General features: G+C 41.3%; 1 pseudogene; it reads right to left on the bottom strand.

The window, feature by feature from the left end:
* Positions 1-1,972: 1,972 nt before the first annotated feature.
* LOC134627169 (phosphorylase b kinase regulatory subunit alpha, liver isoform-like) lies at positions 1,973-16,521 on the bottom strand (annotated as a pseudogene).
* Positions 16,522-16,726: the final 205 nt, after the last annotated feature.

Here is a 16,726-nt window from a genome sequence, read left to right as displayed (position 1 = left end):
AGTGAACAGGGGTTGTTTTTCTTCCTCTCTAGATGGGCTCTTTCTGATTACACAACAGTGTGCACTGAGGCGTGTTACAGCACCTCAGGGAAGCTTCTTAACATGTGTTATGTGTTTATGTCTGCTCCCTGATATCTCATAACCTTTGAAGGCTACCAGTGGACATAAACATATGCAAAGAAAGGGCACATGTGCAGAAAATTGTTAGTGTGGGAAAACTGAAGAGGAAGCGAGCAAACATCTTTGCTATGGCGTGTTTGTTACAAACGACAACAGCAGGCAAGCATGGAGACACATCAATGAGATTTCAGATTCCAGTTTGATTCAGAGCAGCAAGGGACATGATCAGCTTTTATCTTCTGCTCTTCTCTTTTATCTCAGTGCAGGCTGTTTTTTCTAAGACTGTCCATGCACAAGTGTGTGTGTCTGTAGTTTATGGATGTATCTCTGTTTGCATTCTCTTCAAATTGTCTAAATAGTTTTGTCTAAACGTAGATTTAGTGTAGCTTGTGGATGGGGCTGCAGTGGTGTCAGCTGAGATGCTGCAACATGTTTTGGCTCTTTTAAGTGTGGCTGCAATGAAGGCTAACTCATGACCAGGCCTGCTGTACAGGTGTGTGAGTGGCTGTGTGTGTTTGTGCACTTGTGACTGTTTCTATCATTTATGTCAATGAACTGTTTGGATATGCTAACACTCCTGGGAGCTTCCACTGCCTGTGTCCTGCACACCACAGTCTTCAGATTGCAGATGGCCTCTGCCAAGGCTGCAGAACATTTGCTCGATATAATGTACTGAATTGACTAACTATATTACTGTTACTCTGAGCACTGCTTCAATGCTGTTTTTCACCAAAGAATTACCTGTTTAAAACACTGACATTAGTACTGACTTCATGCACGCAGACTTTAGGCTTTAAATAAGAGTCCCACATTAAAGCCTGGAGTTTGACAGCAGTACAGGAGCTGCAGACTGTGCTGTGTCCATTCCTGTTCACCTTGTATCTCAGAGTTTTAGCACAACTCTGGGTCATACCACCTGCAGAAATACTCTGATTATGCAGTGTTGAATGTAATAGTGTTGGGCAGGAGGAGTACAGAGCACTAGTGGATGATTTTGTGGTGTTGTCTTGGGAAAATCATCTGTTTCTGAATGTGAATCGGATCAGAGGACAACTGTGCGACCCGTTCCTGGGAAAGGATGTTGATGTGGGGAAGGAGTACAAGTCCAAGGGGGCTGTTGTGGTGAGCACAGCTGTGGACTAAATAAAGTATTTTTCATCTTATTTCATGATCATGTTATGCAAAAATTCAAACTGTAGACAACTGTGAGTTGGTTCAAAGCGATTGTAATTCACTTCTTGATAAAGTCACAGCACTGTGCAGAAGTGCTATTTTGCATCCAATGAGCCACACTGTCTTGTGATTTTTAAACTGGTCTTGAGAAATAGTTCTCCAGGCTTTCTTAACATTCTTCTTTGGACATTAGCTGCTTTTTCACTTATTTTTTTTTTGCAACTTTTTGTTTTTAACCTGACCATTTTCAGAGGAATGCTTTTTTAAATTTAAGGTATTTAACACTCATCTATGAATCACTAAAGCATAAAAAAAGCACCTAACTGAATTGACAAACTGGTGTTGTGTGTACACATAACAGAGAAATTAGCAAACAACTGATTTTAAATTGTATCTCGAAAAGAAATAGTGACACAGAGACATCATTAAATGCACATGTGGTTACTCTACTGCGCTACTATTGCAGATAAAAATGTCAGCAACAAGAGGCCTACTATAATTTCAGCAGCTGGGAAAACAGACTAGACCCCCACTGTTAGTCTATGCCAAGGAAAACACCTGGCCAACTTCTACCTGTTGGGTAGTCGTTAACTTACTTTTGCTGTAAATTAATTACTACATTGAAGTCCTTTCTGTGAAACAGGAAAATGGATGTGCATGTTAAAAAAGACACATGAAAGCTTTTTTTCTTTCTTTATTTCATGCTAAATGAACAAACCTTTAGTATATGTTGAGGTAAAGTTGACCAGACATATCAGTAGCATAACCCTGGAGATTTGCAGAAATAGACTGATTTTTACTCTTTATACACACACAACACAGATTAAAAAAAAAAACTGTTCCCAAACAGAGTATTGTTAGTACTAAAACACGATTGGCTGCCATGAAAACAAAATAATAAAGAACATGGAAACTATCACATTTAAAAATAAATACATGTGTTGTTATGAATGTGGTCATGTGTGAGTGAAAAGCTAATCTGAGGGCACAAGTTGTAAATTTTACTCCTTTTTCCCACATATCTGGGGAATTATCTCATTAATTACAGCAGAACAATGAATTACAATGTTACTAAATAAAAAATAAATAATAACAGCAGAAATGGATTTGATTTATGAGGGATAAGTGTGCACATATGATCAAAATCTTTCCTCTGGTAAATGCTGGGCCTGAATACAACTGTAACATACGATAAATTACAAGACAGACAACAGAGTAAGATTGTAAGTGTCATAAACATACGTCTGAGCAGCACGTTCACAAAATAAATAGGTTTACAGTCTAGACTCACAAAGACTAAATAAACTGAAATACAGAGGTCTGCACTGGCAGCTAAGGCTATGATGTTAGATCAGTTATATGAGCGCTACACAGTTTATTAAAGAGTATACTTACAAGCACCGCATGAACAGTATGAGGTGATAACAGGAAGTTAGGTTTATGAAACATGCCTCTTCGGGTGTTTATAGAGTCTGTTGGTAAAACACACCAGTCTGCCTATTCACTGCATCAGGCAGCTGGAACTTGGCAGGAAGTCCTGGACGTAAGTGACTGCTGCTTTGGAGAGATAGGTCATGGTGCCATAGCTACCACTAGGAGCGCTGTCGTAGAAAAAGTTGCAGATTCCGGTTGCTGGGTCCTTCTCAAGGAAATACTCACTGGCGCCGTGGGATTTCTAAAGATGAAGAGGTAACGCAGAGTGAAGCCCAGTGAACAAATACTTGCAACAGACCAAAAACCTTTCTCTGTTAGTACCTGGTCACTGAGGAAAAGGTCATTGGCCAAATGCAACACGCGATCCACGTGGATGATGCCGCCGATGTTGTCCACGTCTACGTCCGCTATCAGGCCCACAACCATCACAGTCTCCACTAGCAGCTGCCGGTACTCTGGCTGTGGGACGTGGTTCAGCACAGATTCAACCTGCACTGCAAACTTAATCTCTCCTGCTGTCATCTAAACAGAAAACACAGAATTTAAACACACACATATGCAGGAAGTCCAAATCTGCAGCAGGTCTGCAAGTATCTACCTCTCTTGTGGTAGAAGAGGGCAACACGTATCCGTCGATGGACAGACCGTGGCACTTCTGCAGGATCTTCCACACCTTTTGGTAGAAACCCATAGGTACTCTGTTGATGGCACCATCTAGCCTGCGTCTCCTCAGCCACTGGCCTTGCCTCTCCTCCCAGTGCAGCTGGCCGTCTCCTGGACAAGTGCTCACCGGGGACAGCATTCCACTGGGAGTGGAAGGGCTGCTGCAACGCTGCAAGCCAAAAGGAAGACACTGCTAAAGCACATTTAGTGGAGCACTGTTCTTTTTTTCAACCTTGTCTCCATGTAGGTCAAATCTATTTGTTATGTATACTGTCGCATTTGGCAAGAGCACAGTTTTTAATCACGCCACTTTGATTCTTCAGTAGCACCTTCTCCTATCTGAGCTCATTTCCAGTTCAAGGTGCAAAGAACTGCACCTTCCCACTCTTGGCTTTATGATGAATGATATTTATAATGTGCAGACAGTAGCATATTTAGGGTTAAATGCATGTAAAAAAGGTTGAAATATTGTAGCACTTTTTTTTGTCTCACCAATCCACAAAATGATAGCTTTTCCACCTTTCATGCAGTTATCCATGCATACTGACACTCCATCAAACTTGGCAACAAAGCACTTTAGTATATATGCTGAAGGACAAGGCTGCTATTATTGTATTATTGGTGTTAATGATAAATACTCTAAAGAGCTTACTAACTAGTGTTGTAGCCGTAGTAACAGCCTGATATAGCTTGTGCCTTCACTAATTATCTTCCAAACACAGAAAAGATACTGTATACTGTTGCAACAGCTGCCACATTGCTTCATTTTGATAAACACACCCAGGGTTATTTTTGTCAAGCTATTATAAATGCAGACGTCTCCCAGACCCAGAGATTTATGATCACAAGCTACCCCAGGCTTCAGCCACAGTAGAGCCCGTGCTGATATGAGATCAAATAACAATGTTGTTTTAACTGAACATAATGCAAAGAATTGGAATCTTGTCTTGATATGTACTGTTTCATCATTTATAAATCGATGAAAGTTATCAATCGAGATCTAACACACTATACTTGTTAGTTCGGTACATTTGTGAGCGATTGTGTTCTCATTAAACCATTGTTAATAATAATAGATTACAAAATAACAGCATCCTCATCCTTAAATAAGTAAAGCCACGAGTAAACTGTAAGATATCTACATAAACTATGAAATCCGAATGAAGTTTGTTTGGTCTACACATACCTCCTATTGCAACCTTAAAACAAATAAGGTGATATGAAGCAGGCGAGGTGAAATGGTTTACCGTAGAGCGAGGAGATGTGACATTGCTACTCAAGGAAAAACCGCCACTGAAGATCTACACATGGATATGGATGACAGATGACAGAGAACAGTTTGAGATGGTTCACACGGCTGTCACACTGCAAATATGATGGCGCTGGAGCCACACAGAGCAAGGGCATGGGTAAAAATTACAACAGAGCTGCGAAAATCAGCACACGAGAAGGACTGCTGTAAGCAAAACGAAAGCTGGACAGGGCTGATCACAACAGAAATCCTTTAACAAACAAACAAACCATGCCAATCCATGACCAAATGCTATAACAAGATGGGTTATGGGGGTGGGGGGAAAACAGCTTAATGAAGGTCTGGACTGGTTCATCAAACTGCAGAAAAGTTATCTGAAGTCCAAGTCTTGTTCTCCTACTGTCATGGGATGGGATGAGAGTCACTCCAGCTATGGATTTAGACTGATTTAGTCATTTAGACCAAGGTCAGAAAAAGTCACATGATAGATAGATAAAAAGGCACTTGAAGCAGATGAAATATATATACACCGTACTTAAATTACAATACTTAGAATTCTATGTCCTATTATTCCCACCTGTTTTATCTCACTCTTTAGCTTGTGTATTCCTGTACGTTCAGTCTTTGTAGCTCCTGTGTGACCTAGTTCATGGATGGATATCGCAGGGCTAGTGGCTGCAGACTGGATTGGGCGCACTGATGAAAAAAAACAAGAGTCACAGGTCAAAGATTCAGGATTGTTTAAGGGGAAGTCAAATAAATTTTTTTCCTGATTAATCATTTTAAGTAACAAGGTTCATGATCTGGTGTAGAATACATAGACTCTGTGTGAGAGCAACAATATATATGACCATGATTATTACAAAGGTGTTCAGCTGTTCCTGAGGGATGAGGGATGGATGCATAGGGAACAACAAAACTCACTGCTTCTCTCCACCCCAAATTCTTTGCCACTGAGAATGTGATGCAGTAAGTTCTTCATGCCAAATGGACTCAGGCTCATCAAACTCTGACGCCTCCTCCCCTATAAAGACGTTACAAGCTTTTCATATTGCACACTCTGCAGACTTAATTCCTTTGCTCATCCACTCGGTTATGCGTGCATGTGTATGTGTACGTTGTGTTTGGGTGTTTTTTTCCTACCAGAACAGTGCAGGCTGCGAGCTAACTCAGTGGCCATCACTTGCATGATGAGTCCTATCCTGAGTCTGAGCATGTCCCCGAACAGAGCGGGCTGGGAGCGCACATACATGGCTAGATACACCATGATTTCCTACATGACAGACACGCACAGTTCAGAGCTGTAAGATCAGCGTGTGAAAAAATCATCAAACAGTCCAAACGGTGACTGACTTACCTGAGTGAGCACTGCTACACTGATGTCCTGACCACTGGCTTCGTAGATGAGGTTGTTTAACTCATCCGGTGGAAGAGGGCTGAAAAGAATCAGGACAGAGACCTTGGATTATTACTGGAAAATTTCTTCAGCCACATTGTTTTACTGCAATAACGGCTTACACTGTGATCACTCTTTCCCTGGGTTGAGGAGGTAGACCTACAGTCAGCTGCTTGTGATGGGAAATCAGATCTGTGCAGGCCTGCAGAAAAGACAAATACACGTGGAGTGAATTATTAATAAATCGCCATGGACACTGTTGATCCTGTTCAAAACACACCTATTAGGAACTTCCTAATTCTTACTTGCAGCATGAGTGAGTGACTGAAGCTGTTTGTTGCAGGAGGAATAGGGTAGGTCAACAAACAGACAGCAATGATTCAACAACACTGGATCAGAACAGAGTCCAGAAATCTGACCACAGTGACTGATCCACATGGAAGATACCAATGACACGGCTAAAGACTGACTATATAAGTATAAAGGATTTATGGTATATGTTTGTAAGGTCAATTTGTGGCTACATGTGGAATGGCATCATCATGCTCTTGGTGGTAGTGCTGTCTTACTACTTAGTGGTGTCCAAGTCAAGCACGTAATCTCTGCTGCAAGTTGCTGACACACTTAGTTTAAAATAATCTCTAACCAGGTGCTAAGCCACCTTTTTCCTAAGACACTGACCTCAGCGAGGACCTCCACCCTCTTGCGCAGTATTCCAGAGATGTACCTAATGAGCCCCCACTCTTTGCAGGCTCCGGCTTCTACGTACAGCTCCTCCAACAGTGATCGCACACTGACCCCACCCTGCCCAGGACCTGACAACTCCACCGGCCAATCAGCTCCTCTGCTCAAGAGAACAAAAACACAGGATGGGCAATTACAAAAGCAGCATTTTTTAATCAAACGTTTGCTCTACTTTTGTCTTGATGATCATACTTCATCACATAGAGAATGTAGAGGATGTCAGCCTGGTCCTGAAGAGTGGGGCATTCTTTTAGCTGCCTGACCAATGCTGCAAAGTCCGTGTTGCCCTGAGAGTCTCGAGGCAGATGAAGATCAGCAGCAGAGTGTGGCTAGTAAAGGAAAAGTGCCAGGGTTAGACAAATGTACTCACAGCAATACTGAAGTCATGAGAGAAATGAGTTTGCTGGTAGAAGGATATGCTGTGCCTACCTTGTGCTGTTTCGCCTGTGGGACGTGCTGAGGATGAGGAACATCAAGAAGGTTGAGAGATTTGCGATGTTTGCTCTTGACCGGAGTCACAGGCAGATACATGGAAGACTCTGAAAATATGTTTCATTAAAACAGAGCATTAAAAAGAGAGTCTCTGCTTTTTAACACACTGGCAGATTATTACAAAAGAATGCCTTTTAAGGTCTCTGCTTTGCTGTTAAACAGGGAGGATATCTTTGATTATTACTGGATTATTATTAGAAAATTCATTCAATCACAGTTTTTACTGCAGTAACAGCTTGCACTGTGATGACTCGTCCCTTGGGTTCAGGAGGTAGACCAGACCTGTGCAGGTTTGACAGGCTTGACAACGGCTTAGTGTTTTGACAAGATTTGGTGAGTCTTTGATGTCAAAAAATCTAACATCAGTCTTATTATATCATTACAGACTGCTTATAAAAGACGGATGTGCTAGGAGGGTGAAGCCAGTGCTCGAGCGCCATAAACCTGCCTGTCTTTCTAATGGCCAGCAGGGGGTGAAAAACAATTGAACTAATTGTAATGACGTTCACGAGAAAATTACCCAAGTCCTTGCTTAATGTGGGACCTCAGCAAACATTTTCAGTCACACTGACATTGTGCTTGTCTCAGATAAACAAAACAACAAAAATGCTCAAGACAAGGCTTCACAAACCAATTGGTGGCATCATGGTGACCAAATGCATCTTCTAAATACACACTATGGTTAGTGTATCTGCACTAGCATGAAAACTAGCTTGGTCATTACACTGTTGAGAAACTCACTGGGAACGTTCAGGCCCTGGACCTGCGCCATAAAAGACAGGATGTCTCTTGTGGTATGTTCTGGACTGAAGACGTGGTGCTGCCCCCTCTGGATGGGAGGAAGATGGCACTTGGTAGTGGTGCTGTGAAGGAGCTGGGTGAGGTACTGGTCAAATACATCTTCTGAGTCCTCTAGAGTTAAATAGAATTGAACCATGTTTAAACACAGGACAAATTAATCGTGCCACTCAACTGCTGTACAGTTCTGGGACAATAAGTAATTACCCGAGGGACCACAGGTATTATACTCCTTTCCATATCCATCATCATCATCGCCTCCATCCTCAAGTAATATGTCATCGTTCTCTTCATCCAGGAAGCTGAGACGAGTGTGAAAAGAAGTGGTCTGGACACTGGAGACGTCTGACATCTGCACCCTGTAGTGGTCAGCCAAAGTACTCAGACACAAACTTTTCTCTAATCACAAAATTCACATCATCTGCTGTTTTAAGCTATAGAGAGAAACAAACCTCGCTCCAGCAAAATAGCCATCCTGCAGTTTCCTTAGAGTTGACAGGATACATGAATCAATTACTTCTCCATCTTCATCTAGACAGAAAAAAGATGGACATTCATCAGGTAAAAAATTAGGAGCTACTCACAGTTCATGTGTTCAGCAGTGTCATCTCCTGTTTGAACATGCAGTCCAAACATCTAAGTTTATTTTTTATATTCGCTAAAAAAAATACAGTACATTATTAATTATATTATGTAGAACAATTACAGACTGATATGCTTTGGTTATTACCCAGCATGCTACGGGTGATTGGGAATGTGAGCGTAGGCCGTCCTGTCATCCTCCAGCAGCAAGAGAGATAGGCCAGCTCGGTCCGTAACATCTCCACAATCATCTGGTTGTCCAGAGCCAGATAGAAATGGTGCTGATCCAGAAACTGAACAAAGGGGGGCCCAAGCAGAAATTCAAATATTTATTGTTCAATTATTAATGTTAATGTGGATAACATAACAAGGTCACAACGTGCCCTAGTTTTACCTGAGGGGTGAATATGTAAGAGCGATTTCGGATCTCGTAGAATTTGGATGTTCCCAAGACACCAATGTGTCTGTATGGCCGCCCACTCAGATTCAGCTTCTTGCTGTTCCCTGTGGCAGAGACACCAGATGGTACTCTTATTTATTTTAATATGAACTCACATGCACAGCTGTACATAAGGAAAAGAGTGCTTGTTTACCCAGTCTAACATAGACGTGGCTCAGGATGCGAGCTGGCATGACCCTGATGGGCAGAACTTCTGCCATCGTCTGTACCTCGATCCCCAGATCTCTTAACAACTCCTGGATCTCCTCCGACTCTGCTAGAACACAAACTAAAAAAAAACAAACAAAAAAAAACAAAAAAAAAAAAACACAACATATAAAAAGCAATTTAGATATTTAAAAGATATTAAAAAATATTGGCAGTTCAATATCTAGCTGCTCCAGTCTGGATGCCAAATATCCTGGGGCAAGTTACTAAACCCAAGTTGCTCTCCGATGTATTTATTGGAATGTGAGTGTTAAATGGCCTGTATTTATATAGAGCTTTTCTAGTCCCTAAGGACCCCAAAGCGCTTTACATATCCAGTCATTCACCCATTCACACGCACATTCACACACTGGTGATGGCAAGCTATGTTGTAGCCACAGCCACCCAAGATAAAAAGCATTTAAGCATAAAAAAGTGCTTGTATGAATTGGTGTGCACATTGGTGCATTGGTGTGTACAAAAAAATATGCTGACTTTAGAACATCAGAAATGACTAATTTCAGAAATGCGACATTGGTTACTGAAGCTGAAAGTCCCTCTATTTTCAAAGCAGTGCTTAGTTAATATCTTACTTAATGTACCAGACTTTAACTCTCAGCCCATATCAGTTGTTTCCTACAAATTAATCACCAACCTTGTACCACAACATCTGGTTTGAAGCTTGTAGAGAATCTCCTGTTGAGTGGATCTATCTCTCCTGGTGCTAAAAAACCCTTAATCCGAAAAGAAAAGGCAAGACGAAGCAGAAGATTTATAACATTCGTTGAATGCTTATACGTATAAAAAGTGAGGTGGTTTGTGTATTGAATGTCTGTTAGAATACTGCATTATTCCCAATTTGTCTGCCATACACACATTGATAACAAACAGTTGCCTTGTGGCTAGCTAACATTTAAGGTAGTGTGTAGCTCAGGACCTACCTCAGCCAGAAGGCACCCCAAGATGTAGAGTGACTGTCCCCACATGTGTGGCAGCTGACCCATGGCTACCCTGTCTACTGAGTGAGGATTGCTATACTCCTCCTCAACCTGCAAGAGGTACATATTTTTTGGTATCTTGGTATTTTTGGTATCTTAATAAACAGATATATACACTGAAACAGTCCCTGTCTTTGTCACAACAAAGTTTAATGACAAACTATTTTGTGAAACAAGAATAAAACAAATAGTAAATATATAAATAATAAATAAAACATTTTTTTGGGCACAACCATTTTTTTTCCTTTTGATTTTTAGAGGACAATGCAACTAATTATGGTTAAACTTGATACTGAAAAAATATAAAATAATACACTACAATAGCATTGCACATGTAAAAGCTGCTCCTATGTCATATTACAACAGACATTTTAAAAGTATTCTTCATGAAAGACTCAATTTTGTATCTTCTACTAATTCACAATCTTGAGTCCCCCATCATTTTGTATATTTCACTAGGAAAATGGGAAATAGGTGCAGTGATTTAATTGAAATATATGCCAAAGAAATGTAGTAGACAAAAAAAAGAGTTTGTACATTTCTAATAAGCTTCTTTCGTCCTCCCCAGATAGTAACAAAATGCTTCAAGATATAATTTATTTTTTTTGCCAAGTTGTCTGTTACGTGTTGATACAACAGGTTCATCCCTTGAGTTATTTGCCTTTTTATGCCAGAATGATTCACAGGTCAGTAACAACAAACCATAAAAAGCATTTCTCTGAAAATGGTCAGGTATGAGGACTGGACTGAAAAAGAGGACGCCAATGACCAAAGACATACTTCGAAAGATCTTCAGAAAGCTTAGAGAATTACTGCTCAAGACCACTTGTGTCACAAAGGTAAAATTATTTTTAAAAATGCATCAGCGTCCAAATTTATGGCACTAACTGTATGTTGTGCTCTCCGTGAGTCTAGGATACCTTGTCAGGAGGAACAGAATAAAGTTCAGGCACCAACTTAATGCCATTCTTCCCTCTGATTAAAACACCCTCCAGTGCTTCACGGTACTCTTGCACCTGTGCAAAAGCAAATTTGTTGTTATTGTTAAAAAAGCCATATCCAAAGTGACTCAATGATTGTGTGAGTACAGCAGAAAGTGCATATGAACCAGTGTATTTGGTTGCTTTACCTGAACGTGATCACCAGCAAAAATACCATCCAGGATGAGGTAAGTCCAAAATACAGGCCACTCACACTCGATATTCTCAAATAGCTTCAGCTCAGCAGGATCATAATGCAGCCGAGATGGATCCTAGCGAGAAAGATCGAGAGCTTACATAAGCTTTCCTGCAAAAAAAATAAAAATCTATACTCTTCACTAAAAAAGAGCACCTCCTCCCTGTGTTCACTGCTGTAATGCATTTACATGTCCCATGAGCCTTAATACTAGAATATATCACCTCTTTGGGACAACGATATCCGTCCCTGATAAAGCGACAGCAGCCATAGCGACCCTGAAATAAAGCAAAGAGTAGAATTTAAAGAGTGCAGGTCAAAATACCAAACTACATACTTTTCCTTGGCAGAAATGTCCAGCTTGCTTATGCTTTGACTTCACCTGCAGTTTGCTTATGATCTCTGACTTCGTCACAGCCACCAGGTCAGCATCCTCCACAGCAAACGCAGGGAAAGAAGTGATGGACAGAAGACCAGCATCTATTTCCTTTGAAGTTGAAGCTCTTGGCAGCATGGAGCACAGAATAGACTGAAGGGGAAAAACAGCACACTGAATACAAGAAAGACAAACAGAGGTGATGCTACCATAGCTAAAGGCTAATTAAAAATGATACCTGACAGTGTTCGACTTCATCAGGCAACACATGGATTACTGACTTCGGCCCTCCGTGAGCACCAAACAGATCCAGCTCATCTATAGCCTCAAGCGCTGCCTGCAACGTGCATACGCAGATTAATCCCTATATCCATGAATGGACAGTACAGTGTATCATAAATGCTGATAATTATTAAATAACACATATCCTTTGTACCTTAGCCATTCCTACAGAGCTGGCATTGAGCTCAGGAATGCCCTGGTTAGTCTTGTCACCTCGTTCCCACATTCCATAGTCCTGCAGTGGTAAAAATGGTCATGGCTTTCTTTCTTTATAGCAACTCTCCAGTACTGAAACTCATCATGGCACTGAAAAGCCTATCCCACTGATTTATCATTCAACTATGATAACAGAAACAAAAAAAAACAAACAAACAAACCTCGGACTTTTTACTACTAATTCTTCTTTCATTCATTGTTTCAAAAACCTGTGGTTACACTACCCCGAAGTCAGTCCAAAACCCAGAAGTGTTTCCAAACATCTGGATGTGTTACAGTAGAAGACTCGACATGCACTTACTTTGGGAGCAGCTTTTATTCTGTGTCTTTTCATGTAACTACTCATATGTCACCCTCCAGACACCACATACCCAAACAAGACCTCTAAAAAACATTACCCACCGCTACTTTGTAGGCAGCCTCTATGTAGAAGACCAAGTTTTGGATGAAGGCTACCTCGTCCAGGTTGGAAACGATACGAAGACCTGCGGGATGAGATAACAACTATGTTCAGCGCTCAGTGACTGTTTTAACAAAGGAAAACTCATTCTTTAATAACATGATGTTACAACACCAAGGCAAAGAAAAGGCAAAAATTATATATATACATAAAAAAAGCAGTCTGCATCGCTATTGTACCTGAGGCTGTCATCTGTGCCAGCATCAGCAGGTAAATCGAGGTGGCGTCCACCTGGAGATGACCCCACTGATCATCCCTGACCACTGTGGCACAAGTGGGAGTATCATATTTGGCATGCAAGCAATCCTTTGTACTCTGGGTGTGTTTGAACTTCTCCACCTTGGCCACCTGGAGACACATGACCAAAGACTCATTGTTTTTTGTCGATAGCTTTAGCAAAGTTTATAATGAGTTTCTTCATAAGCTAATCAGCAACGTCAATAATTTCACAGTACAAAGTGACGTCATCAAGTCGTTTGTTTTGTTTGCCCAGCAGTCCAATACTCAAACCCAGGGTATATCTTACCTGTCTCATCATGCACTGCAGAAGCCCCTGCATCAGTTTCACCACACTCTGCCAGCAAACAAAAACAGCTCTATAAGTAAACGGCAAAAATCTCACCGTGATGCAATTTTCTATTTCTAGCAAGCTAGAAAGGAAACAGCTACAATCATCTCTTGTGGCTCTATGTATTTATTCTCACATTTCCCACAAGAACTCGTGGAGGGGGGCTCGAGACTTTTGCAATATGCTGTATTTTATCAAACAGGTTAGCAAATTTATCAGCTTGGACTATTAAACACTGACTCAAAGTTACAAGAGCTAAAAATGTACTTAATAATTTCTAACAGAACTATGAATTGGGGGTTTTTTCATACACATTAGATAATTTTTTAGCAATTCTTTTAGTGAATCTCAATCAGGAGCTTTTATCAGTGCTGGCCTGATTTTAAAGTTAGATATTATAACACCTTACTCTATAATTAGGGGCAGAGTGGTACTTGTTGATTGATGGCACTCAGTACATCCACTGTAGGTTTGTATGTATGGGTGAAAGCCTGTGCATGTTCAGTGCATGTTATGCCAGAGTGAAATAATCCTTTCCTCTTTCTTTAATCCTCTTTTTTCCTAAAGCCTACTAAAACATTACGATCGCAGTGCTGACCAAAACAAATGTGATTCTTTTATATTCCCTTTCAAGCTATTTAAGAGTAAAACAATATTTTCTGTTGAGCTAATGTGATACTTTAGCTTAACTAAAGCCCACATTCATTAAAGTTTTCCTATGTTTTGCTATCCTCAAATATTTAACCCGTCATAACTGAAAGAATGCACAGGCCCCTTTTTTACTCGCTCTATTTATGTTGCAAACACACCTGCTCCAGTTCGTAAGCTTTGGCCTTGTCTTCATCGCGGTCTGCATTCTTCCGGTAGGCCATACCCAGCCCCCACACCGCCAGGACACTGTAAACATTATCCCTCACCCAGGCGTCCTTCTTCTGCGCACTGGCAGGAAGAAGTCCTGTCACTGGGTTCTGAAACCAAGACACATGTGACATGTTAACCAATAGTAAAGACAGGGGTGGTATGAAGGATACAGTTGTGGTCAATAGTTTACCTGCACTCATCATGAGCCTGAATGTGATCATAATTGTGATTTAGGTTGGGGTTTTTTTCAGAGTTGAATGATTGTACCACGAACACAAATCTTTAACATTTCTGAGGTCAGGTTTTTTGGGAAGCCCATTACAGAAGCTCCATTCCAAAACCAATTCTGGTGTGTTTGGGATCATTGTCCTGTTGGAAAACCCAACAGTGTCCAAGTTTCAACTTTCTAGCTGTTGATCTGACGTGAAGCTGAAAATTTTGAAGATAGTCATCCTTCATTATTCCATCCACTTTGTGCAACGCACCAGTATCATAAGCAGCATTATAGCTACAGAGCATGATGCTACCACCACCATGCTTGACAGTTTGTAAAGTGTTCTTAGGTTTGAAAGCCTCAGCTTTACTCTCCCAAACATACATCTTGCCATTGTGTCCAAACAGCTCAATCTTTGTCTCATCTGACCACAACATTTTTCTCCAGAGAGTATTTGATTTGTCCATGTGGGCTGGTGCAAATTTCGGTCAAGCTTGAAGGAGCAGGAGCTTTTTTCTATAATCCATGTGTGAAAGATCCACGACAGATACACAGCTGCAGCTTTTTAGCTAGCAGCTGAACACTCCACCAACGACTACAACACACAGACAGGACCCAATACACACTTTAAGCCAACGAGGCGTGATTCTTCTTCACCTATCACAGAATCATAGCTATTATTCTTATATGTGTTATTGTGATCTCCTATGAGCAGAGCTGAAAATGAATGGAAGCATGGTCCCGCTGGTTACAATTCAAACTGAAATTGTTAAAAAGTATCAGAATCCTTTCACTGAAAGTTACTAAAAGTTAATGTGTGCCCAGTAATAATAATACAGCAGTTGCAGTTTATATTTGGAGGAGCCTGAGACATCATTGTGTCACCCCTCCTCTCTCACGAAACATATACCCCGACATGTCAGTACATGCTATGCGTGGAAAGCTGATGCCGTTTCCTATCAGCTGAGTACTCTCTGGGTCACAGTTTAGCATAGACAGCTGTTGATGGTGCCTCATGTGAGCTCAAGAGCCAGTAGATAACAGTACATAGCTTTCCAGTCCTCAGCCTGTTCCAGTGCCTGAACTTTGCCCACACTTTGTTTATTTCTGTGCAGCTCACTTTTGGCTGAACCCTAACCTATATGGGCTACAAAACATGTCCATACCTAGCATGCTTCTGAAGGAGAAATCAAGGATATGTGCATAACTGAAATCCATAACACTGGGTCCTGGTGTTGTCTCGTTTGAAGTTTGCATGACTTAAACGTTCAAATGGACTATAGTGTCCAAAATAATGTATGACAGTATTTCATATACAACCACGTACATTCTGCAACATCTAAACTAGTACACAGGTAGTGACGCATCAATAACTGTAATCACAGTATGCAACATACTTCATTTTGAAATAAGTGCTTCCACATTTAGATCTTGAGTTATTGCTTCATTCAAACGTTTCTCAATAACATTGCGAAAAAAGTGGCCCTCACTCCCTTTTCCTGCCTAAAAACGAAAATCCACCTTTGCGGAAGTGCTCCAGCTTTACTGCGCTGCCTCGTCTCTGCTGTATGTCTGGACTCACCTGATGGCACAGGATGGTCTCCTGGACCAGCCGGGCATAGCCGTCCAGCCGCACTCCTGAGTTACTGCGACTCCTCATCCTCTCTGATCACTGCACACACAACAACAGTTTAAGTCTCAGCGACCGCTTAAAACTCGGTATTTGCTTGTTTGTAAACGAAGCTTCGAACACCACCGGCTCTCGCTTAATAACTTAGGTAGGCTGTCTTACCAGGCAGCGACCCATCCTCCCAGTCCTGTTTCGCCGACTCGATCCCCGCAGAGGTTGCTCTGCTAGCGCTCGCTAGCCGGGTAGCATCCAGCTGTTTTTTGACAATATCAACATGTAACATTAAGCTAGCAGCATAAATTTTCAGGCACACACGACCACACGGCCCGGTCAAAGTGCCTAATAAGACGAGTCAGGGCTCGCAGAGGACAGGACGTGAGGTCTCACAAACACAGAGAGGCTGGAGGGCAGAAACGTCTGTGAGCGACTGTACATCCAATCTGTAAAAAAAACAAAAACATTGTGTTCTTGTTGTTTCCCTGCTCGCCGACAGGGGGCGCCAGATCACTTTCGTTCCTTCTACTCCAAGGCTTTAAGCCTTAAGCGTATTCACTTTATTTAAAAATGGGGAAAACTGACCGAGTATCCTGCTAGTTTATATGGCTTGTTTCATAAACATTAGATTTATTACATGTACTGTTGGGT

Source organism: Pelmatolapia mariae, linkage group LG1 (assembly GCF_036321145.2).
Source record: "Pelmatolapia mariae isolate MD_Pm_ZW linkage group LG1, Pm_UMD_F_2, whole genome shotgun sequence".
Taxonomy (NCBI): domain Eukaryota; kingdom Metazoa; phylum Chordata; class Actinopteri; order Cichliformes; family Cichlidae; genus Pelmatolapia; species Pelmatolapia mariae.
The sequence above is the reverse complement of the archived record's forward strand: the minus strand, read 5'-3'. Positions and strand labels throughout refer to the sequence as shown.